The sequence below is a fragment of the Pezoporus wallicus genome, unplaced genomic scaffold (genome assembly GCF_028554395.1).
Source record: "Pezoporus wallicus isolate ANWC-B61680 ecotype Strahan unplaced genomic scaffold, APGP_CSIRO_Pwel_v1 contig_593, whole genome shotgun sequence".
NCBI lineage: Eukaryota > Metazoa > Chordata > Aves > Psittaciformes > Psittacidae > Pezoporus > Pezoporus wallicus.
The window spans coordinates 1,820,252-1,842,776 of record NW_026642342.1 but is presented as its reverse complement, the minus strand read 5'-3'; the positions used below and the strand labels follow the sequence as shown (position 1 = coordinate 1,842,776).

Below are 22,525 nucleotides of genomic sequence, written 5' to 3'. Positions count from 1 at the left end.
TGGCCATCTGTGGCACTGATAGAGTTAATAAGGATGAACTGATGGTTTTTACAGCTAACTGTGCAGCAATGGGACAACAGAGATGCTAAAGAATATTTACTGAAAAGCAGAACACTTGTTAAAAACCCCAAATATCCAAGCACACATAATTACCACAGCATATCATGCTTTCATTTTGCAGCTTTCTTGATAACTTCTGGCACAGCTCTCTGGCAGGGAGAGTGTGGGTTAGCGAACAAGCCATCCGTGCATCCTTTCCCATCCTTGATGTGCCAAAGAATTGGATACAGCCCCAGCTGAAGCTTTATTCTTGGTTTAATGTGCAGATGCAAGTGGCATACTTATGCTTTTGCTGAATGCCTTGTATCACCCAGACCAGGTTAAGGGACCAGATACTGAAGGACAAGGTGAAGACACTTGAAGGTGACTTCTTTGAAATTCATTACATTAGTGTGAGCCACATTATGCACCTCCTCCTGCATGTGCCTCGTTGGGTACAGTTGCTCACCAGAGGGGATTGTCTCTCACCTTTGATACTGGAAGAATACAAAGCCTAAAACAGGTAAGACACAGACTTTTCAAACTCAAAGTGTGATGCATCTCAGCCTAAGTGCATGCTGGCCTGCTCTGACTATTGCTAAATTCTGGTGCTCATTCATTTTCCTTTGTCTTTTTAAACAAGAAGTTTGTTGAGAGACATCCATGTCTCCTTCCCACAATTTCTAGGTTCCTGAGAGATTCAGCTGGGTTTACCCTGGTGCGGATGAGGAAATATTATGGCCCAGCCTAAATATCTGCATGGATCTGGGGCTTGACTATGGTGCACAAAGGGAACACCCAGCTGTGAAATCTGTCTACAGCACACCCATTTCTTGCTGGTTTTCACCCCTTTTTTTTTGCACAGGTAAAAACCCTTTCAGCAAGGTTGCAGGTGGCAGCATGTTACCATGGGAGCTACCAGGGAGTTGAGCCCTGGTTACTGTGCCAGAAATATGTCCTGATCCCAAGTCACTCAGGAGCACTGCAGAAGTGCATCACCAGGCTACATGGTGGTATGGAAATGGATGGAGGTTTGGATGTGATGTTCTCTGCTTCTGAGCTGTATCTGATGCCATAGGGAGATCGGCTGCGTTATGGCTGTTGAGTCTCTGGTGTTAAAGATCAGGTTTCTGTAACATGGTAGAGTTCAGTTCATCTTGTTTGGCAATGTTTGCCTGCATTTTTAGATTGTGTAAATGCAAAATAAAGCTCCTGACCCTTCCATGAGGGTTTTCTTCTCTCACAGAGGTTGTCTTCAGCAATTCTTTCAGCAACACAATTGCTTGAAGAGTTTATTTCAGAAATGGGAAGATGGTCATTAGGATTTGCAAGAACTGCTCCCATTACTACCTTGGTGGAGGGGCTGGGGGTTGCAGAAGCACACATAACTCAACAAGATCTCCTAAATTATTATCTTATACCTTTAGCAATACCCACAGGTCTATCCCAGGGGACACAGGCACTTCAAGGGGGTAATTGCCACTTACATGGATGTCAGTACAGCCTGGGAGCAGTGAGAAGCTTTACCCTGGCTTACAGGTAAGCAGCACAGTCCCAGGGAGATGAAGCGAGCTGTTTGATGCCAGCTATGAGGCAAAAGCAGGCACCAAGCTCAGACGGCTTTTGCGCTTTCCCCAGCACTCTCCTTTCTCACTTGAAATGCCTTTTTCAGCTAATGTATGTTGCAAACAGTTTCGCTCTAGTTTTGCTGTATGGCCTTTTACAAATTCAATTACAATCCCTCTTTTCTTACCACAGTTCAAATTGTTCTCAGCCTAATATCATATTTGTCAGGGTTTTGTTTTGTTCTCCTTGCAGCCCAAGATGTCCTTGTTCTAAGTCATAGCATCTTCTTCTCCTCACAGCCCTGCTACCTTTGCATGGAACACTTCTGCTGCTCTAAAGATACCAAAAGGTTTTAATTACAATTAAGCCAAGTCATTTCTACAGCTTCGAGCTGCAAATAAACAGCCTGTTTTGGATAATGAAGGTAATGGTTTGCGTTTCAGCTCTACTTCTAACCTCTGATTTTTGCTTGTAATATTTTCTGTGGGTAAATCAATTTTTTCTGCCATTGAATGTAGTCTTTCTTTTCTAAAACCCACTTGCAAAGCATGTGTTTCATCATATCCTTGTTACCCTAGGACATGCCTGATGTAGTTAAACTAGGCTGTAGCCATGCTCTTTTTCAGAGGAGCCTGGAATTGATAGGAGAAATTGTTGTTGTCTCTTATTGCTGTCAAAGAAAACAAATGTAATCAGGTTATTGAAAGCCAGGTAAAAAACAAGCGATGCCAAGAGATAACTGTTTGAGATAGGGAAGTGAGATGCATTTTGTGACCTAGGGTATGAGCTTCATGTAGTGAGACAGTGCAGTGGTGTCATATGTAATACTACAAATTAATATTTGTATTTACAATATTTACAATGTTAGTGTAGTGCGCAAGAAAGTGGGTAGGCAGGAGGGGACTCGGGACGTTGGAGCTGTCTGTGACTGTCAGCAGCAACTAGCATGGGTCCCCTCTCTCAGAAGGTGGTGACGGGCTACAGGTCTGTACTAACTTTCTTTTTGTGAAGGCTTAACCCTTGTTCTGTGGGTAAAGGCAAAATTTCCTGTTCCCACAAACACATGGTTATACACAAAACAGTGAGAAGCCGATGAAAAGGAGTCTCTTGACAACACAGGGAGTGTATTTTGGATGTGGATGTATTTTCAGAAGCTACAGCATGGCTTACCATATTGTGCGCTGGGCTCAGAACACATCTGTTCTGAGGTTACAACCCTTCAGTATGGCCATAGTTACCTGCAGGCTACAAGCAGGCTATGTCCATTGGCTGACTGCTGTGCCTTATGCTGTTAAGCATACTCTTTATTTTCAGAATTGTCCTAAGTGTGCTTTACTAGGGCAAAGTGGCTTTTCTAGGTTGGGAACTAACTGTGATTATTTCCATTATAAGAAATATAATATGCATCATCAGTACAAACTGACTTAAGCCAGCCAAGGAGTTATCATTATAGAGTATTTTCATTTAGGTCACTTAAAGCCTTGATTAGTTAAATACTGCTATGTGATTTCTTTCTGAAGTTTAATCCACAATCCAGATTTTTTATTAAAATAAGTGCAATTTCAATCAGGTCCTAACAGTGACCACACTGTGGTTTTAAAAACAGAGTCCTCAGATGCCACTGCTGTTGCCTTGAATATTTCTTCAGTACATGTTGCTAAAACTGCCCTTTGAATCCTGCCCCAAGCATTACTGCAGTGCCCTGCACCAATTTTAAAACATCTGTTTTTACTGTTTCACTCTGCTGCTACATGCTCCTGTCTGGCTTTAGTTTTGTACATGAGCAAAGTCACAGATAGAGCCTGGAAGAGAAGGGAGAAAGGGACACTGCTCATCCAGTTTGGGGGTGTCATGAATTTCAGCCCTTGGTGACATGATACTAATTTGAGTATTTCTGTGTTGTTGGTAGATGGCATCTTCTGCTTCTGCTGTAATTTCATTAATTAAAGCAGAGCCTTTAGCTCTGTAATGCTTGACCACAGATTGCTTCTGTTCGTCTTTGGTAATCTTCAGTAGGACCCCTGGGCCACGTCCTAGCTGCGGTAGTGAGTTAAGCCTGTTTCCTTTAAGACTTAGCTGCTGGCTGCTTCGTGAAATGCAGCTCTCCTGTCTCTCTATGCTTCCCATGTATTATGCTTGTAAGTGGCCCTTTTCCCAAGGAGATGGCAGGGAGCAGACTGCTTCTGCATGGCTTCACTTACAAAGCATCAATGTTCCCTTCGAGCTGCCCAGGCAGCAGTAGTACTAACAGAGAAGAGCAGGGCTGTGTCCACAAAACACATTATGCAGTGGAAAGCTGCACAGGCGGTTTGGAAGCGATCCTAACAGAAAAAGGGAAGAAGAGAAATAGGGAATTTCTAAATGCATTTTTACAATTAAAGTGCCAGTTTCAGAGCCCACATGAGCAGCAAAGTACTGCATGTGTGTATCACTTTAAAGACTTGCCTAACCCCTTTTCCAGAGCAGAACCATTAACTCTTTTCTTTAAGCCAATAATCAATGAGTGCCTAATTTGTTACACTGACACTTTTGCTGGTTTCATCTGAATGAATTAATTAACAGCGAAACCTTTCCTTTCCAGATGTGAGAGTGGATGGGGCGGGGGGTCTCAGCAGTCAGATAAATTTTGACCTTTGTTGAGTAAACGTTTAAATGAGGTTAAGCCTCAGAATCTTGTTGATCGAAGATATGGTGTCTGCTCTGACAGATCTGATGGGCCTGGGAATACATTACCTGTGGCTTCCAGAGGATGTCTAGGCAGTGCTTTGGCTCTGTGGTCTTGGCAGGGCAACCGGGAAGTGGCCAAAATAGGGAGTGGAGGATGTAAAAATAAAGCAAACTCTATCCTGGCTCCTCTTCCACGACTCCAAGGCACCTCTCTGTCTTAATCTGTAGAGCGGCAACTTGTCCAGGAGTCCCTGGCACCTGCACTGTGCTAATTGAAGTGCATTTGGATCAAGGCTTTCTCAGCGTGAAGTGCAGCTTTTCTTTATGAAGTACCATCTCTAATGCACCTCATGTTGATGCTAGTGTGAGATAGGGGCATAGTGAAAAGAACAGAAATATTATCAAGGTACACCTCGAGGTATAGCACTTGCTTTAATTGCTTCTGGAGCTCTTCACCTGGGCCTCATCAATAGGGCTAATTCTTGAAGGAATGAGAACATAGGCAAGTACAGAAGTGTGCTCAATTTATTTCCCACAAGAGATGGTTGAATTGTTTCCCCTTTGTTATGAAGATTGATAAGAGCAATTGGATAAAGCCTGGGCTGCTACTTAACCACCCTTTGATCTTCCTGTAGCTGGGTGGAGGTTAGCTGCCAAGCTGAGATGCTAGGGTGCACTGTGGCAACACCCATGAGGGAAACGGGGACCTGGGGCTTTTTCTTGCTGATAGGGCAGCACTTGAAGATTCAACCAAGAGTTGCAGTTTGGATGGATTAATGCAAGATACTTTTATGCTACGGAAAACTTGCAATGCCAAAGGGGCACAAAGAAAATGTTTTACAGATGGAGACGGGAGTGTACAAAGAGATCTGCTAACATATCACAAGGAGAGAAAGCAAAATTATGAGGATCAAGCGCAGGTATCCCTCTGCTGTGGGGTCAATAAACACAGAAGTTTATGAAGGGAAAGTGTAAAACAGACTGACCAGAGATTCAGGCCATTGTTTGTTTACTTGTTTGTTTGAAATTACATGTGTTGCTGTGGAATGATGGAACACACGGATTTAAAGGCAGGTCCCTGCAAAATACAATTCAAAAGGGTTTTGACTTCCCATAATACAGCAAAACAATCACAGCAGTTAATATTTTATTGTGGAGTAGTCTGACAGAGTTTGGAGAAGGAGATGAAATAAATGAAGAAGAGGAGGGGGAGAATGGGACTTTCACTACCCGCTTTTGAAGACAGCAATAGCAAAACCAGGGTGGTATCCCAGAATTTTGCTGGTTTCCCCAGCATCTCCTTTAAGAAGTTGCAGTGCCACCACTTTGGTTCCTTGAATGCAGAGATACTTCTCCCGAGGAACTCCAAGCTATTGACTTGTTGTGGGTTTGCTTTTGCACAAATACGATTATAAATTGAAGTAGGGGGATTCAGTGTTCTGTGGCTGTTAATAAGCTCACTGTTTACATGCATGCATACACTTAGCAATTTATAGTAATTTCCGAGTGACTAACATACTACTGTCTTTGTTTCTGTTAGAGAATGTCTACTGCTTTGCAAAGTCAGGGTCAGGGAAAGGCAGATTTTAAGACTGCTTGTGGCTTCTCGTGTGTATTATCATGACAGAGTGTTTAGTTACGTGACTGGTGCTTTTTCCCCTTGGCTGGGCAGAAAGTAGGTGGTACCTCAGTAACAACATGATGCTTTGACATTTCCCTCCTGGATGCCAGCTGGACTGCTGACAGCTGTTGACTTTGGTGCTTGCATCTCTGGTGAGTCCCTTTTCTGTCAATATACAGTGGAAGGGGTGAAGCGTTGGTCTCTCTGGTGTGCATCTGACTCATGTATAAGATAGACTGCTGCCCTCCTGGGTCTGCACACTCATAAATACCTTGGTTCCTAATGCTCTGGGATTGGATCCATGTTATCACCACCACAGGATCAAGCCATGACTTAAAAACTTGAAATGGCTTTACACGGAGCACCTTTGGTGGGTCTTTCTCCACAAACTTAGCTGGCATCTCTCCACCAAAGCCATTTCAGTGCTGAGTGCTGGATGGAGTTGTCCTCACAGACCTGCCGTAAGCAGAGCAAGAAGTTACAGAGCTGTGCCGGTGGCAGATGATCTCTATAGTCTCAGGGTAGGTACACAGCCAAAGGACTGATGCACCTGCTGCAGTCTTTGCCTAGCAGAGGGAAAAGGAACCTTGAATCATGCCAGAAACTAGACCTTTGCAAGAGACACTCAGCATGATTCAGTCCCAGTGCTCTCCTAAATAACCACCTTCTGCTGGGGGTTGTATTTCAGTCCATGGTGCTGAGCACATCCATGCCTTTGTGCTGCAGGGACCGATCAGCCCAGCCCCATGGGCCATGCAAAGCATGCCGTGGCAGCATCCTTCTCGCACCCAAAAGGGGCTCTTGCATTATTCCACTGCCTTTTTTCCCCCATCGGTGCTTGCCTATGTAATGTTCTTCCCTTACAAATTTCATCTTGCTGCACTGTGCATCCAAACGATTCAGTGATGGAGAGCACAGGGAAAAAAAATTATAATGCCATTAAAAGTTATCATAAATTTCAGATCAGCATCATTTTTAATCCGATACACAATTTTACTGCCTCTATAAAGTAGGTGATTTGCAGTGGTCTGAGGCGTCTCCTGGCGCGTTTTACTTCTTTTTAAATTAAACACACCAACTTTGTGCTGAATTCAGAGTGCGGACATAAAAAAGGGGGTAAAAAGGAGAGGGAAGGGACATCAGATGGGAATTGCAATTGAATCTTTATATATGCCATCTTGGTACTGTGGTACTAAATATAGTGCCAGGTAAATAGATGTGCTGAAATATTCAGAATAAAAAACAAATGTTCCAATAGCAGAGAAACTGAGCACGGAAAATGTTTCCCTTGCTGCTGTGCTTTGGAGGCTAAAATGCTGTTGTTTAAAACACTCTCTGCTGGAAGATCTTGTGTATCTCATGCATTAAATTATACACTGTGCACAAACATGTATTTTATATGGTATATTACGTGGTTTCTAAGCTGCCCCCCCCCCCCCCCCCCCCATGGAGTGAGCAGTAAACTCAGAATATCCAAATAATATAAATATGACATTATGCCGTTTTCTGATATGAATTTTTTAAGACTGGAAACGTAAACAGACAACATTTCATGGGAAAATACTTGAAATTAAGATTAGAGATGGGGTAATTATGCGCTGGTGATGAGCGCTTCACCTGCTTGTAGGTCCATTGATGTTACAGCCTGACAAAACAGCAGTGATGGCAGGATGGGGTGGTCCCTATCACCGCTGTTTGCTCAGTCACCCTCAGTGATGGGGGAGCAGTAGTTTGCAGCTGATCTCATGTATATCTCTCCTGTAAATACATCCAGCCTTTGCTCAAGGTCTTGAGGAGATGAAGAATTAGCTGGTGGCTTTGGTAAGCTGTTCACTTTCACTGCCTTCAAAAAGGCAAAGTATTTCTCCAAGGTAGTTCTGAAAGGGTTTGTTTCTGTTGTGACTTGTTAAATTTTCCTAAAAAAAAAAAAAAATAAAATAAAAATTTATATTCAGTTTTTAATTTTATTGTATTTTTTTACCTGTAGTAATGGCCATATTGGCTATTAAAGAAGATTCATGAGGCTCTGCAGGGCCATGCCAGAAGACCATGGGGTTGAAAAGTAACCTAGAGAAAGAGCATGTACAGTTGCAACCTCTTTGTTTCCTAGACTGAGAGATCTTGATTTGAATGAATTAAGTTTTGCCCGTGATAGCAAGAAGCCAAAGTAGCTCCATTTCAGTGGAACCTTCCCGCAGCAGCTCTTATTTTCACTGGGATGAGCAGTGCAAGAAGAACTTTTCCTGTGGTTTGGGTTAATTGGGTGTAAAATGACTGAATGGAGTGAGCCAGCCCTCCTGCCCTGACACATCCTCATTTCCCAGCTCTTTGCTCTTGCTTGTTTTGAGCCAGGGCAATTTCTTTCCTGGCTATGGGCTTTGTCAGCAGCTCCTGATCTCCTTCAGACTTCCATGCATGGGTTTGATCTTTCAGCATCATTTTTCTTTCCTCCCTTCAGTTGCATGCAGCGCAGCGAGCTGCCTTTTCCCAAAACTACTCTGCCTTCAAGTGCTTTCCTATCAGGCTCAGCACTCTGCAACAGGCCCAAGGGCATGATATTTTATTTATTTTGATTTATATAATTAAAGAGACATCAATCCCTGACTTGAGCCAGCCTTGTGCTGATGATGTGGTAGAACGCCACTGGCGTTAAAAGGATGGTTTATTTTAACCAGCGCTCAGACAGACAGTCACTGACACCATTTAGCAGCTTGTCATTGTTGCTTGCAGGGAAAGCATCTCCAGATCTCAAAGAAATGGCAGTTTGCTCAGGAAAACTGCCCGTGTCTGGTGGCGGGGATGGACGTTTCCTGGGCCATTCCAGGCGCTGACCTCTGCTGCCGCACCAGGGCTGTTCTGTGGCTCGCAAGGGAAGGACTGCCTGGAAGCATTCCCAGAAGTCCCTTCCTGTGCCTGGTACTGGCTGCGTTCTCCTCCCTGCTGCATTTGTAAGCGCAGCAAGAGAAAGAAAAATGATCTAGGGAGCTGTGCTCCCCTTCCCAATCTTTCCCATGGTCGATCTCTGCTACAGTACTCTGGAAATCCTTCAGCCCCGACCCCACTTTTTTCACAATGCCATTTGTGTGCACTAGATTCACAGGACTCTTGTGCAGAAGAAAGCTGGGAGTTAGAAATCAAGATGGCTGTTTGCAGCTAAAAGGTGCCTGAGCAAAGGGGAGAATCCTGTTTATAAAAATGCAGTTCTTTAAGAGAAGGCAGGTATCAGATTTACCACCCTTCTAAAAGCTCTGTGTCCATCCTGCTGCACACTTTGAGATGGGAGTCCTCCTGGCTTTATCCCATGGGAGCATGGCACAGCCTGGGCAGAAACTAACTCCTGGGGGATGCTGATTTTATGCCTTTCAAATCCAGGGCTTGCAGTAGGGCCATCTTCCTACTTATTGAACTACAAAAGAGGCTAAAACCCACATAGTTCTAAAGAGAGTTGCCAAATATTGATACTGGGAGAGAGCTGACATTGTATAAATAGTGAATAATGCTTTTAATCACACAGACTTTCATTTTCTGGTAGTATAGCTGATGCCATTCAATTCTCCTGGCTGGATCTTCAGCTGGGTGCCTGGCTTTTATTTTAAAGGTGGAAAATAAGGACAAAAAACACCCCACTATTAAAAAAATGTTCTTAAAGTGCTGCTTTTAAGGAGGGGAATTCTTCTGGGGGGGGGGTTCACAGCTTAAGCCACCCATGGTGATCCCTCTTCTACATGATGATCTCCTCTCCTACACTTTTGCCTGCTGTGGTTGCATTGCTGTGTCTCTGTTTTATTTCAGGGACTGCTTTCCTGCAGATGTTTACACTCTCGCTGGCTGGGGATGGAGGACAGGAATACTCTGGACCCTGCTGATGTCCCTCCATCCCTGTCTGTGTCCTGCTGTCACCTGCCATCAGAAATATGACATCATGCTGTGCTCTACTGCCCTCCTGCTGATGGGCAAGGAACAGGTAAGGGTAAGACAGGGCTCATCCAACCATGTCCGCCAGCAGGGAAAGAAAAACTTGCTTAGGAAATGAAAACCTGCTTGTTTTCTCTTTCTGGGCTGGGAGGAAGGTGATGTGGGGCCCTCGGTCTGTGCACACTTGGGGTTGTGCTTTCTGTCACTGCAAGCTATAGATTTGGTTTCACCACTGTTTTCTGCTATAGAAAAGAAAGCTTTTGAGACTCTTATATTATTCTCTTGCTACTTTGGCATACTGTTAATGTTTTCTCCCCACCCAAGTCAAAGAATAATCTTTGTTAAAAATTACTTCACTTTACTAAACTGGTGAAAAAACTCATAGCAAAATGGTATTTTTTTTTCCTGCTTTTGAGTCAAACCAGGACTATTTTTAGTTTGGGGGTGTCCAACAACTGTTTTCCTTTAGCACCTCCAAATATAAGCAAACAAATACGTATTCTCGCAGCTGTCTCCATCCCCTCTGAAACCCCAGGCACATGCAGGAATTGCTTTTACGCATTTCTTTCTATGTACTAAGGAATCCTTATGCTTTCCTTTTCAACCCCTGCCTCTGTTTTGCTATCAAGCATTGCTACTGCCTGCTCCCTGCCACATCCTGTGATGGAAATATCTCTGTTCCACCCCGGCACTGTGACATGCTGTGTACAGACTGTGTGAGCCTGATCTATCCCAAGGTGTCATTAACTCTGCTTTCCCTCTGTTACCCATAGTGTCTTGATGGCCTGCTTTTTAGCCCTGTAAGACTTTACCATCCCTTTTTATTTTCTTTCCTACATCACCTACTTCCTACTTGCCAGCAGGGGAAGCTGGATATGCATGGATAGACCATCAGAGGTGATCGTGGTGGATCTGCTCGGCAGGAAGGGCAAGAACAACACTGTGCAGCAGCAGGACCTACAAACCAGCCAGAGGGCAGAGAGAGCAAGCCCAATACCTTCCTCCTTCTGTTGCTTTTTGTTTCTTTGGTCAGTTTTGCTGCTTGCAAATAACAACAAAAATTAAGTGTCTGGGTTTTGGTCCCTCCTATAATGGTTTCTAGTGGTTCCTTCATCCCTTGCTGACTCCCCCAGGGTTTGCAAACTCATTTTGCACAAGTTCAAGATATTCTCAAAGTCTTAAATGGGTAGTAACTCTGCCTCAGAGTTTCAAGATGGAAAAAAGTATCCCTAGCAGGCTCCAAATATCTTCATTGGCTCATTGGCCAGTGAACCAGTGCCCTGAATGAACTGAGAGTTTGCTTAAAAGTGGGAGTTTGGAAATGGTTCCCATGGTGGTATCAGGTGGTAAGAGTGATTTGCTGTGGAAATGCTTCCCCAGATGCCAGAAGTGCACCAACTTGTGGTTAGCTGGAGCAGATATCTGGCTATCTGCTTTTCCAGCATTTGATTTTCAAACATTTGATCTGAGTTTATTTTCATTTCTTTCTTGGCTGCTCATTTGGTTTGTGCTGTCTTTTCCTGCTTGTTACTCGTGAGCTGTGTCGCTGGTACCAGCCTGACCTCAACATATCAACAAGGCAGATGGTGTGGTCTAATGGATAGGAGCTGGATGCCTCTTTCCCAAAGCACAGGTTCAAATGCTGCTGCTGATCTCAGCTTTTAGTATAATATGTACTCAGTTGGGATGTCTGACCACCCAAAGTCTGGTCAGGGCCAGCTGATAGGCCAAAAGAGCTGATAGGCCTTCACAGAGTGAGCTGACCTCAGGAGTTCTATCTTTTCGGCATCTTCTGATCACAACCACAACAGGGACCTTGAAATCCCAGGCAGGTGAGGTGTACACTGGGGATAATCAAGGAGTGTAGATGGTGTTGTAGAGGCATATGGGAAGAGAAGCAGAGATGTAGGCCCATAAAAATGACATTTGAGGATCCAAGATCCCGTATGGGTGGTGAAGTATGATCTGCACTAACCTCCCTGAGCTTTTTGAGAACAACTGCAAATGTGAAGGACCGACAGAGCACAACTTGCATCAGGGGGAATTACTCTGTATTAGGAAATGGGGCATCTTCTCATATCTGGAGCAGGCAGGGGAGTCTGGTCGCATCCACAACTGACTCCACCAAGCAGAGGCAGCACATCAAACCTCAAGCAATTTCCTTCCCTGTGCAAATATCTAGCTGGGTGCTTTGGAGGGGTCCCTACATGGCAAACACACCCAAATAGGAGCTGACACTTTCCATCTTCCCCTGCTTTGACAGCACTGGCTCCGAGCAATCCCTTAGGATCTGCAGGCAGCCCTGTAGCCCTGGCAGCCGGCAGGGCAGCAGACCTGGAGACATGGGATGCTCTTTGCCCGGTCACTGGGGCCCCACTCCCTGCCTCTGCACTGCGGGGTGAGCCTCAGCGCTCAGTGATGCCTGGGTTTACGTGTGGGTGCATAGGTTTAAGCTAGGCCCTTAATGCTATATGAACATTGTTTTTTTTTCCCTTTATTTCTTTTTTTCCTTCCTCTCACACCCCCCCCCCCCATTTATTTCTTTTTTTTTTTTTCCTGTGGTTTAGTTTCTCTCTTAACAGGAAAAAATGATCAAAAATAAGAAAACAATCACTGTTTGAAAGTGAATGAAGGGCGCTTTCTCCCCTTCCCCCATGCTTTTTTCCTACTTTGACATCTCAGTGGTTTTTTTTCTTTTAGCCGTGGTTTCTGGGATAGGTGATAACTGCCAGTAATAGGATTAGCATTGATTTCTTTAGCAAGAACAGAGATGTGGCAGTTCCAGCCATTTACTGAACTGCCAGCTTTGAAATATCAAAAAAAGAAAGAAAAAGAAATCTGCAGAAAAAAAAGCTTCTTGCAGCATTTTAAAGAAAGGAAAGCCTATGTGAATTAAAATACACACACACATATGCACACACACACACACACACATATACCCGTGCATATAGAGTATATAAATGTATATTATATGTATATTATATATATATGTATCTCGCTTGGTGCTTTTTTTGTTAGTGTGTGATAAAGGATCAAAAGAACTGTCTCTGTTCTAAGCTTCAAGAAAGCCTTTTTTAAATTCATTTTGCTTTCTTTAGCTTTCACTTGCTAACATATTTTAGGAGTTAATCTTACATATTTACTATTGTATCCTGACTTTTTTTAACCTTGAAATGCAAGCAAAGACAGAATGAGAAAGGGGGGAAAATAAAGGATTCAGAAGAAAAAGAGGGAGGGGATGTGCCTATGGAAGCTTGTTTTGTCTCTGCTCTGGAGACATAACATGAAACCCACCCAGTGCTAACTTTGGTGTGGCACATTTTCTCCTTGCTGCTAATAGCAGAGCTCTGGAGAGATGTGGATTTGAGGTTCACCAAAAGCTTGGGTTCTTCCCTCAGTCTGTTGCAAGTCCCCACATTTACTTCAGTGCGTCTGACCACAGAATCCCAGGCTGGTTTAGGTTAGAAAGGATCTTAAAGCTCATCCAGTTCCAACCCCTGCCTTCCTCTACAACAGGTAGAGACCTTCGTCTAGAGCAGGTTGCTCCAAGCCCCATCCAGACTGGACTTGAACACTGCCAGGGATGAGGTATCTGCCTTTGCTAAAAACATTTCCTAAGGGCTGTAAACTAAGGTTGGGCAAAATCAGCAGTAGCTTAAAAGTCAGAGTTTTGGGAGACTGGAAAGATATTCTCTATCCTTCCCTAAATGCTGTAATATATCATGTATTTAGTGGCTACCTATCATTTCACTTTGACTTGCATTTAGCCCTTGTAGGAAAAGAAGGTCCAATGGCAACATCTGCAAACAGAAGTGGAAGGTCATATGTAAGGACTGAGTGCTGGCTGGGAAGATGCCTGCAGTTTCCAAGAACAGAGTTGCTTCTGAGCACAGTCCAGGTCTTGAGGAGACCCTTGCTCAACACTTTACCTGCTGATCCCCAAGAACCCAAATATTGTGTTGTTCAAAACAAGACTCAAAGCTTGTTGTAGAAGCATTAGTCATTTCTCATTGGGTCTTGAGCTGACAAACCACTTCTATAAGAGCTTATCTTTCTGCAAAGAGTGCATGCAATGACTCATTGTGCAGATGCACAGCAAAGCTTGCATTAGGCTGGAATTAGGGCTCATTTTCAGCCTGTAAACCTAAAACAAAAGAGCAACCTCAAGTCATAGCCAGCCAGAAGAAAGCCCTTAGTGCATGAGGAACTGGTACACAATACCCTGCTCAGTTTTCTTCTCTAGCAGCATTTCAGCTTCATAAGGAGTTTGGGATGGATGCCCATAGAAAACCAAGTGAAAAAGTGAAGAAAGGAGATCATCAGATGTGTTATTTGTAGTTGCAGTCAGGATTCACTAAACTGCTTGCAATTTGCTTGTTTCACATGTAAGGGAATCTCTAGGTAGTGCTACATAAGGTGATCAAATGCCCCCAAAGAGAATCATAAATAGACCCAGCCTGATTTAGATAGGGTCACTTCTCTACATTTTCTGTACAAGAAGGGACACTGGGCTTGATTCTGTGAGGGACCTCTTGCTGTCCGCCAGCAGGAGATAAGCCTCTCTGTTGTAATAGACATCAATTCAGCCATGTGCCTTTTACCATCATGGTGTGAATCTCCCTTAATTTGATTGGAGTCACATGTGTATTTGTAGGCACACAGGCTGATGCCTCACCGGCTCCTGGAGATTTGCATTTCTGTGTTCTTATTAACAATTGTCCAAAGATCCGTGATGCTCATTTCACAGACTCACCTTCATTGTGCCCTCTAATCCACGTCCCCGGGGTCTACTTCTGACATTCAAGCTTCAGAGCAGCTTACAAGGCTTTATGGTTTATTTTAACATCAAACTGCCGAAGGAATTATTGTTTCTTTTTTCTGCAAACATGGAATTCCTTCCTCCATCCCCCCTCCTTCAAATGCTTGAAGACTTGCCATGATTCCACCATGGGTAAAGGAATGCTGGGACTGTGGTGTGGTTGTGCTTCTAACCTTACAGCATCAGGACTCTGGAAGTATGTCTCAGAAAAACCAACAAGGCAAAACCCCCAGTTGCTCTGGAGATGAATGGTGGAGGGAAAGGGTTGTGTGATACAGTCTTCAAAAACATCAAAATGGACTAATCCTGTGTTCTTGCATGAAGCAAAGCCAAGAAAGGACATGTTTGGATGTGGCAAGCTGAAGGCATAGTGTTATCTCATCTTTTCAAGAGTTAATATGCAATCTTTGCTCTCTTGCAGGAAGAAGGTTCCCAAATTGTTGAAAAGAGCATTTTCATGAGTGTGCCTGGACTAATGGAAATGTTGCTAAGAAAGTTACAAGGATCAGGAGCTGCCTTCTTTTTCTGCAGCTGGCCTGGTTGGATTTGTTGGATGGTATGACCAACACAGTCATACTCCACATTTTCATGTCCTTGAGCATCCCAATACAACTGTGTTGATGTCTATTCCAAGCTTGATGGCATTTGCACTGGCTCACCTTTTGCTAACAACAGAGCATCCTGGAGCTAGCTCCTGGACTGGAAGACTTGTTGAGCTTGTGCCCAAGGGGGTGATTGCAAGGGCCACCAGGGACTCTGCAAAACTCACCCCTTTGCTGAGAGAATCTCTTCCAAATTGCTTAAAGATGTGTGACATTTCCTCACTAGAAGCAAGTCTAGCAATGCGTTATATCAAACCATCTCTGTAGTTGTTCTGCAGGATGATGAAAGCCCTGTGCTGACATTGCTGTTTGTTCCCCAGCACAAATTGCTGTGCTGTGTCCAGGCTGGTATGGGGTTTGTTGCACTGGTTTTGAGACACCCAAAACCAGCTGAGAATCTGTGTGATGACACCAGCAAAGTCTACTGCACTTTTTCGAGTTTCCAGAAGCTTCCTGACTGATGCCACCAATCTAGAACATTTCTAGCCAGTTGCCTCCCACAGTCCTCAGACAAGCATCTTTACTGTGGCCCTCTGGCCTAAACACAAGCTCTATTCTGCCACAGTCTCCCATCACGGTCTCTCCAGCCTAGAACACTTTAAGTATCTTTTCTGGCCTTACTACTTGTTAATCTACAAATATTCAATGCCTGGAAAATAGATTCCAAAGAAATGGGTTATAATTAACCTTTTCCTGCCACACAGGTTCAAACATTCTCATCTCTTTCTCTTTGATTTCCTGAAATTAACTGCGCTACAAATTCTGTGCACACCAGAGGACGCTTAGAGAAGGGAGCAATGCCAAACTCCTTAAAGGATCCTTGTCCCCCTGTGCCTGTGCAAGTGTTGGGGCTTTTGGCTTCATGGATCTAGCTGTATTTCAGTGCCTGACTCTTTTATGTTCTAGATAATGTTTTTACAGAAATTTAAGCTTCAGCAGTGCTTAACACAGGCAGCTCCTACCGTAGTGGCTCTGTTTCATGGGAGATTTGGAGACTAAGCAGGTCTTCTGAGATGTTCCTCTCTAGATCTACCAAAACCACACAGTGCTATAGAAGTGCTGCAGTATCCAAAAAACATTGAACATAGCAGACTTATGCTTGCTAGGACGGCAGTGTCAGTGAAATCCTAGGCTGAGAGAGGTGGAAAGGACCCTGGGATGACCTTTGCAGCAGCATCTTTTAAATCCTGCTCCAGGTGGGTAGTGGTCTTGTTTGTTGCATAGACACCTCCACCAGTACAGGCAAAACCTTCTCCTCCAATAGCATGTCTCTGCACTTCAGCAGCCTCATTTCTGCATATCCAGCCTTAGCCTCTCCTGCTGTGGTTTAAGCTCATGACTACTTATCTTACCTACCAGGAAGAAAAGCTATCCCTTCCTCTTTCCATAAGCCTTCTCTGTACTTGGAGATTATAGCAGTGTCCCACCTCTCCTCCAGCTGAGTAACCCCAGCTTCTTCAATCTTTCCTCAAAGGCATTGTTTTCTGGTCTTGTGATAATTCCTATCTTTATTTTGTGGACTTGCTGAAAAAACAATGAAACAAACAAGCCCAAACATTTCATATGGGAAAATGTAGATTCAGACTTAGCAGAAGAATTGTGTGAATTTGTTGCAATTTCAGGAAAGTGCCTCATTTTAACATGTTCTAAATCTAGTGGAATTGAAACATGTTTCCTTATTTTAAAAATGCAGTGCTTTGATTCTTCCGGATGAAATGATGATTCATTCAATAAAGTACTAACCCTAACCCTAACCCTAACCCTTCAGTCTGTCCCACTGATATTGCAGTGCTTATAATACAAGATCCCATTCAGAAATTTCACAGAGGCTCCAGTAAAATCCATCCAGTCTTTTGCCTCCTTTGGATTGCTTCAGACAATAATTAAAACTGCACTGTGAACTTGCCCTCTTGCTTCTTGGAAATGCTCTGGCCTGGGGTTCACAACCAAGCGTTGGCTCTGAACTGCCAGTGGGAAAAATAGGATTTGTAATTTGGGGAAGATGCTTTGTTTCCTTCTAGGTGGGAGCACATACCTGGAATGTCAAGGTGCGGGACTTGCCACAGATGGTGCCTTTCTGACCTGTCACCTCATGTGGTGCCTCTGTGGCCAGGCAAGACCCAGGTGCACCAGGGAGAGGTGTTAAATCCAGAGGGGTGAGAGAAGGCCAGAAATACCAGAATAGTGCCATAGAATGGGACACGCTACTGTTCCCATTGAAATAAATGGAAGGACAAGTAGCATCCAATGTGGCATAACAAAGCGCCGGTGAAAGATAGGAGTGTAAAGAAAGAACCTATAGTGAAAACCGGAGAAGGGAAAGAGAACTAAACAAGAATATACAGTCTGTTAAGGCTTGCAGGGAAAAGATAAGGCCAGCTCAGAGAGCAGAAAGGCTTAAGGGGAATAAAGAGAGCTTTTACAATTATATCAGGGAAAAGGGAATACTAGAGAGAAAGTAGTTCCATTAATAAATGAAGAGGGAGACAAAATCAATGTGTTGCTAAAATGGTAGAGCTACTGAACTCCTTTGCTCCAACAGTATTTAACAAGGTGAGAAGAGAAGAGAAAAGGGGCATAGAAGTTATAATATAATGAGGGCTTTGACAGTGCGATTCTTCAGGGGAAAAGTGGCTTGAGGGAGAAGGCACCTTGGAAGACGGAAGATGCAGTACAACAAATAGATGTGCATGCCCAAGCCTTTTGGGAACCACTCCATTAAATTGTTGGCAATTATTTCTGAAGAATAATAGGAAAACAGGTAAGGATGGCCAAGTGTGATCTGGATATTCTTTATTTTAAATGACCAACCGCGGGAAAAAATAACACCATCTAGTGAGCTTACTAGTCCATTAAGTAATAAAATCATTCCCATGTAAAATATGTTAATACCTAACAGTGAAAAATAGTTGAGCCTTGGGGAGAAAACTGCAATGCTGTGGACAACAGTGAAAGGAGGCAGTGAAGGACTGTAATTTATGGTTGATGCTTCCTTAGTGTCACATTCCTGTGAGCAAAGCAGTAATACTACAGCAGGGTCTGTAGAGGGGTTGTGTCTGGCTGCAGGATGCAGCTCACAGCTGACCTGTGATGCGCAGCACATTGCTGTGCCTCATGGATATGTAAATGGCCATGCAAAACATTCATCTTTGGGATGAGAAATGCTATTTCCCCCCCACCTTTTTGTTACAAGTGATTAGCTGGAAATTCGGAGAGGGATGGGGTAATCAAAGGGAATAATGGAAAAAGTGGATTTGCAAAAGGTCTTAGAGAATAGTGAGGTGCTAAAACCAAGCAGCACTGGCCAAACTGTGCTGGTTATATCCCTGTGAAGCCTTCCAGGGAATTCAGTGGGGAGGGAACAAAGTCCTGCAAAAAGCCTCAGAGAATTCTGCTTCTGAGGGAGAAAGCCATCTCATTTTGGGGTATTTCTCTGTTTGCCAAGGAGTCTGAAAAAAAGGTGACACATGTAAAGAATGACACTTAAAAAAAAAACAGGTTGAGGTTTTTTCCTTAACAGAAGACGGGTATTAAATCGCTATTTTTAACAACAGTAATTTATTCAATTTCTATTTGAGGGGTAACAATCCTCACGGTTTGGCACTTTAGCTACCTATTGCAAAAATGTATTTTGATAGTCTTCACTATAGTGAAATTAGGAAGTGGTACTCAGATAAAATGCAACCAGGAGTGACTGGCAGGTGTAGGGGAAAGTGGCTGAGCTGCTTTAGTTCCACACGCCAAAACAATTGGAGACATTCTTCCCACCCAGTAGTCAGCCAGAGGCAGCTTCCCAGAACTCTGAGGCACTTTGACTGATAAATTCAGCTGATAAATTCAGTGCTTCAGTGGGTAAATTTTGGGAAGATAATCTTATAATGCAAGGCTTGTGTTCTTCCATCTGCGAACACCTGCCATTCATTCCCATCTGAGGAAATGGGATGCCAGACAGTGTGATGCTCAGCTGTTTGCTCCCAGAGCAATGCTCACAGCTGAAGTTATGGCTTGGTTGCTTACCAGAGATCATCAGGCTAATTTTTCCCCATTCTCCCTATTTATTTATTTATTTTATTTATTTATTTACATTTGTGTTTCTTAGAGCTTCTGAATGGGAATGGTATCTATCAGCACTGGTCTTCCAGAGCCCATTTGTATGGGACTTGGTCACTGATCTTTATTTGTGGGCTCTGTGTCCTAGAGATCTTTATGCCTGACGTTGTCTATGGGATGTGCTGCAGTAGTATTTCCATCTATCAGGGAACGATAAGTCTTTAAAGCTAAATAAGCTTGTTAGCTCTCATGAAACCATCCCTTCTAAGCTAAGGACCACTTTCAAGGCAACACAATTGTTTTTGCTCTTCCCAAGAAGCCCATGAACCAGTTTTGGAGGTTATGTCCATTGCAGTGCACAATGGGTGGTATTTTTGAGTGAGCCCTATTGGAGAACAAATGGGACAGGGTGGGGAGCACCTGTAACTCAAGCTGGAATGAACCAGGAATGTCAGTGCAAAGTGTGATATCCTGTTCAGTACACTTTTCTCAACTTCTTCCAAGAGAAGGCTTTGGGATTTTGCCATTCAGCCTGGCTTTACTATCAGCCAGGCTTAAAATGTTGGAGCTTTCAGCATGAAGATACATGCTTTTTAGTTGTCCTATTTCCAAAAAATTTCCTCAGCAAGAGACAAACAAAAGTCACATTGCAATGGACTCAGCAGGGGCTCCACCTTTCCCCAGCAATGCAATGTTTGTGTGGTGAATGTTTGAGCCATCTTCATTCCACTGTAAGGAAACCATTTTGACCTGTGGCTGTTTCTCTCAGTGCCAGTTGTAACTGCCTTTCCCTGCCAGTAATCCCACAGGATTAGTAAAACCAACTGGAGCACATTGGAGAACCTTTCTGCTGCCTTTGGCAGAGCTCTTGGGATGCTGAGTCTCAGGTACATTTGTTCCTGTAGCGTTGGGAAGCTGTTTGGCCTTGGAGAAGCTCTTCCTAAGCCAACACGTGCAATGAGAACTGCTGGAATCGGAAAGGGACAGATAAATCAGGGATGAGTGGCAAGTCAATATGCCCATGGTGGCTGAGGACAAAGGGGGATTTCTCTGGCTGCATCTGGGGCATGAAAAAGGCTGTGTCTTGCCCAGAAGCTATCATTTCCCCAGTGGTACCCGTATGCCAGGTTTGTAGCGGAGAGCGGAGGTCGGGGTAGCGTTTCTGCTAATGCTCTGTGTGGCAGTCCCTTCTCCTCCCCTGTTTAATTCTTCTTGCACGAGATCTGTGCAGCAAAGGATGAATTTCAGCCATAAAGATTGCTAGACAGCCCCTGACTCTTATACCACTGGGTAAAGAAGCAGCTTCCCAAAATGCTATTACAGGGTGTTGCAATCTCTCATCCCCTATGTCCTAATACCCCCCAACCTGCATAAAACAATGGCAGCCTTTCCCTGTCAGGTCGCTTTGAAACGTGGCTTGCAGTCTGCAATAAATAGCCCTGCACAGCACTGTCATTAAGAAACTATTACAGAAATGGTTGGGCTTCCACTTGGCTGTGTCAATGCAGAACCTGTATTTCTTATTTATTTGTTCCGTTTGTTTATTTTACTGGACCACCCCATGAACCTGGGAGAAACATGCTAGAAAAAAAAATTATAGCAACGCCAACTATTCTGGGAGATACACGAGCCCCTCCATGTTTATCAGGTTGAGGGCACTGTATTTTGATGTCAATAAGCAATTTTTCCAGCCCGGTCTCCTGCCCGACCCTTTTAATCCATCAATATATTATTAGAGATAAAGTTGGTGGAAGCCTGCTGCAGTTAGAAGATAAATGACATCTCTGAAGTCAGGCATTAAAGACTAGATTAAGGCCTTGTGACACCGTTTTCAGTGCTCATCTGTGCACTTCTGTTCAACCTATCACACTGAGTGACAAGAAAGAAAAATAATGAACTGGGCCAAGGAAAGAAGAAGGGAAAAAAAAGGCAGAAAGAGAGAGAGATTTCCTCCCCCCCACCCCCGACACACAAACTACATCAGTTCACACTCAGGATTAGACTGTATTTAAAAAAAGGTAAGGGGGGGAGGCTGGAACTGGATGGTACTGTATGGATTAAAAGAGGAGAAAGGGGAAGCTGAATGAGGAATTGCAGTTTGGTTTTGTCCTGGGTTTATTTTATTTTATTCATTTCAGCATCTAATTTAATTTCTTTATTTCATTTTATTTTTTTCCTTGCAGGAGTGACCTAGTTGAGCTTACAGGATCCTAAGGGTTTTGTCTGGAGCTAAAGCAAATCCCATTTAGGACCAAGGAAATACATCCTTTCGAGAGACTGAGTTAAAAAGTCTGCAGGTGGAGACCTCTCTTCCCTTGCTCCCTTTCCTTTGTCTTGATGCAGTCATGGTAGTGTTTTACTTGAGTCGGTTGTTAACACCAATTTTAAAGGCACGTATGCACATATATGCTTGTGTGTGTGTATGTTTCACAGTACTATGCAGGAACATTACCACTGCCCTTCCCTTCATGTGCAGGGCCCTTCAGACTGATAATGTTACAAATGCATCTTTAGAGACCAGCCATATGCTGCTGAAGGATGGGTATGACTTGCCTGTGGCCTGACCATTTGCGTTGTCCTCCCAAAACCTGGGCTCCTTCCAGCTGCCACAGCCTTTGAGCAGCACTGATGCCTCAGCTCAGCATTATTTCAGGGCATGCTGCTCCTCAATATCAGCCTCAGCTTTCCATGATCTTGCTGTAGTGGAGAGGTCTTTGCCCTGTCTGTGCTGGGGAGCAGAAGATGACAAGCCAGCCCAAGCATATTTCTCTTGCAGTCATGGGGCTGTACAATCAGCATAGCCCTCAGACAGAAGCCTTGTCCTGCTCTGGTGCTGTATCTGGCTTCATGGACCAAATTCAAAGCTGTTTTAGGCTCAGCAAGAGCTTGATCATGACATCTGGTCTCCAGAGACTGCTTTAGAAAAAGCTGTTGCTCCATCTTCATTTGTGGTGCACCCATCCATTGCTATCACACCATGATGACTGCTAGACGTGAAGTAGTGCCTGGAAATAGTGGCTGGTCATTGAGTTCTGGCCTCATATGATGTGATATCTAGAGAAAGCAGAACTATAATGACAGTCAAGGAGGAAGGGCAACTGAGCTGAGCTTAGCCTTTCCCTGAAGTTGAAGGGGAGAGGGAAGGGAAGAGCACACTTGTGTGTGGGGCTGGGCATGGGCCCCTCTGTGGACCTCTTCCCCTGGACCCACTGATGCGCACTGTGCTTGGTCTCTTCTACTGTGAGA

General features: G+C 43.9%; 1 long non-coding RNA gene across 1 annotated transcript; it reads left to right on the top strand.

Annotated features, from left to right (window-relative positions):
* Nucleotides 1-412: 412 nt before the first annotated feature.
* LOC130609855 (uncharacterized) lies at nt 413-21,866 on the top strand. Its single transcript, XR_008974893.1, has 6 exons — nt 413-562; nt 1,858-2,029; nt 5,945-6,045; nt 9,686-9,857; nt 15,049-15,183; nt 21,463-21,866. It is a non-coding gene; the product is annotated as an uncharacterized LOC130609855 (long non-coding RNA).
* Nucleotides 21,867-22,525: the final 659 nt, after the last annotated feature.